This window comes from Magnolia sinica, chromosome 2 (genome assembly GCF_029962835.1).
Source record: "Magnolia sinica isolate HGM2019 chromosome 2, MsV1, whole genome shotgun sequence".
Lineage (NCBI taxonomy): Eukaryota > Viridiplantae > Streptophyta > Magnoliopsida > Magnoliales > Magnoliaceae > Magnolia > Magnolia sinica.
This window is the reverse complement of record NC_080574.1, coordinates 80,507,574-80,510,612: the sequence shown is the minus strand read 5'-3', so window position 1 is coordinate 80,510,612 and position 3,039 is coordinate 80,507,574. Positions and strand designations below refer to the sequence as shown.

General features: G+C 34.2%; 1 long non-coding RNA gene across 2 annotated transcripts; it reads left to right on the top strand.

Annotated features, from left to right (window-relative positions):
* Positions 1-258: 258 nt before the first annotated feature.
* Positions 259-2,746, top strand: LOC131237217 (uncharacterized). Of its 2 annotated transcripts, XR_009167110.1 has the most exons (3): positions 298-1,125; positions 1,213-1,266; positions 1,718-2,746. It is a non-coding gene; the product is annotated as an uncharacterized LOC131237217 (long non-coding RNA). The 2 variants fall into 2 exon arrangements; XR_009167109.1 differs by having other exon boundaries at positions 259-1,266.
* Positions 2,747-3,039: the final 293 nt, after the last annotated feature.

Below are 3,039 nucleotides of genomic sequence, written 5' to 3'. Positions count from 1 at the left end.
CAATTTATTGCTTTGTTTTGTGCTCACATAACACAAGAGTCTGTCTTATTTTAGTTTGAACTTTTTCAAATTTTAGTCTAGTGATTTACTTATTTTAATCGCCTCATTTAATGTGAAACTTGAGGATTTGATTTTCCAGGAGGCATATGAAGTAGCCAAAACTCTTCATAAAGACGGAGTGACTAGAGCATCAGTCATTGCCTGCTCTTAGTATTCAAAAGGTTTGTGAGTACTGTTTTCCAACAGTTTCCTATATAATGCTCTCCACGAATCGAGGTTAGGATAGCTCAACCAATTTGATTTTGGGACTGTGACTTAGCGACAGTAGATTCCATGATTTAGTTGGTTTAACTTGAGTTAATGTAAGATGTGTACAATTTTTGAGTGCCTGTGTCTCTAGCACCATGCCTTGTGTGAGTATTCCCAAAAACAAAAGAAGTAGAAGTTGCAAGACTGATGATATTGCAAGTACCTTAATTTTCTAAGTCTGTGTTTGGTAGAAGAACATATGAATTCAATTATGAATTCAGTTCAATCAAGGAAATGACAAAAGTTAATGGTATTCACTTGAAATCAAGAAAAAAAAAAAGCTAGGTATGATGAAATTACAAGTACCTTAATTTACTAAGTTTGTGTTTGGATGAACAAATGAATTTATTATTTACTTGAAATTACAGCGAGGAAGTACCTTTCAAACTACGGTTTTACTCTGATCTTTCAATCATTCCCTAATTTAATTTTCAATATCTTTCTAACCTTCATTTGTGGATGATCTTGGCTTCTGCTTAAATGATTTTTGTGCATATTCAACATTCCATCTGGAGCTGGAATGGAATGCGATTGGTAAGTATTTATATATGTTCTCCATCCTTTTGGCACCAATACGTACACTTCTTTTCTTTTTACAGGTGGTCACTTGGTCATCATATTTGTAGTGTAAGAGTTCCTATTGTACCTTTTAGTGTTATAAGTCTTGGGCTCCATTTGGTCATCACATCAATTTTTATGAATACAATTTTTTTCTTAAACCAAATGGAGCTTAAGCCCTTTTTTAACTTCGCCAATGTAACTTCTTGCATTGCCAATCGCAAGCCTGGGTAAAGGAGGAGGGAGAAGGGCGTCAAGGTGAGTTGTGTCCTTTTCTTCCATATTTCTTTAATACAATAGTGCTAGCAACAATTTGATTGGCCCACTTCTTATTCTCTGTTGTAGGTGTCATTGCTGAACCCTGGGCTTGAATGGGATGCATCAATTTTTGATGAACCAGTGATTCTTTTAACACCAATCTTTGCAGCTCCTTTTAGAGCTTTGAATTGCATTCTCATATATGAATGTTATCTTTTCACTTTGTGTCCATGTTTATGAATCAATTGAATCATATCAGTTCCATTGTTAAAATAATTCTGCTGAAACATTCATCATATGTTACATAATGGCTATAAAGTTGCTATCTTTTCTCTTCTGCTCTCAGTTTGAGTCAATGGAAGTTTAGAAGTGTGAACATTATGAAGTTTTTCTTAATTAGAATCCGGATTGTGAAATCTGGTGCTGATTGACATGCATTCCTCTAATGTACCCATTGGTTGATAATCACTCACCCATATTTAAAGGATATTGTAGGCAACTGTTTGAAATAATTAATGTTTGAAACCTTGAGAAGATGACTCAAATAATGTTTGAAACCTTCAACACTCATTCTATGTATGTTGCTATCTAGGTTGTTCTCTCAATCTTAAGGCTAACCGTGAGAAGATGACTCAAATAATTTTTGAAACCTTCAACACTCCTGCTATGTATGTTGCTATCCAAGCTGTTCTCTCACTTTATGCCAGTGGTCTTACTACTGGTAAGAAAATCAAATAATTCTTTACTTTTAGATCTGCATACCTTTTCTTCATTATTGGGAAGATTTTAGAAGTTTTTATACAATGTAAAGTGATGGTGTTCAATTTGGATTTTTCAGGACATGGATGGATATAATTTGTGCTCGGATTTTGATTATTTTGTAATAATTTGGATTTTTTTTCTACTTTTCTGTCGCTTATTTTGATTTTATTTTTTCTAGTTATGCATGCATCACGCATCTTATTTTTGACAGTCTGGATTAGCATACAGGCACCCAATCTTCTATCAGATGATATTATCTTATCTATGTTGTTGAGGAAATTTTCTTCAACTTAGACTGATTATTTCTTGTAGGATGTGTAGGAACCTTTCTTCTTAAATGATGATATGTTCTTTTACTTTCGAGATGATTCTTCCTATTTCAGGCTTTCAACTGCAAGAAATACTATCTAAGCAGAAGATCAGGGCCTAATTTTAGTCTCCAATATTATTTCATGATAATTCCAGTCTGCATACTGTCAAACCAAAAAGTAGTCTGCATTGCTAGAATATAAAAGAAGCATGTACCTTTGTTCTTGGTGCAGCTTATGGAATTGATTGAGGCACCATTTTTACAATGCGGAAGACATTGAATCAAGAACAATAATTTTTTTAAGCAAACAGGCGAGATCCAATGAGTATAGAGATTTGACAGAAAAGTTGCTGGATTTGTGATAGAGAAGTGCACCGAGTTAACGCACGAATCGATCCATCTACGCCACCTTTCCCCAAAGCCCATTCGAAGCATCATGTATTTGTGATAGAGAAGTATGCTGACTTAATGCACGACTTTGTATTATTTGTGGAACCTAATGTTGTGTAATAGTTTGATTGAGTTAAACTTTAAATAAGCTGTTGTTAACTGTTTTGTTGGTATTGTGGCTTTCATGATTGATTGTTTCATGAGTGGATTGAATGAATGGATTAGTAGTTTAAACAAATATTTAAAAAATAAAAAAACATTGTTAGCCTTAATTTGTAACTGAGGCTTGAATTTAGCCTTGGTTGTTGATAACCAAGGCTGAAATTCCCTTAGCTAAAGGCTTTAGCCTTGGTTGTTGAGAACCGAGGTTAAAAATAGATTTAGCTTCGGTTGGAGGCAATTGAGGCTGAAATTCAGATTTAGTCTCAGTTGAAAACAAGGGAGGCTAAAAT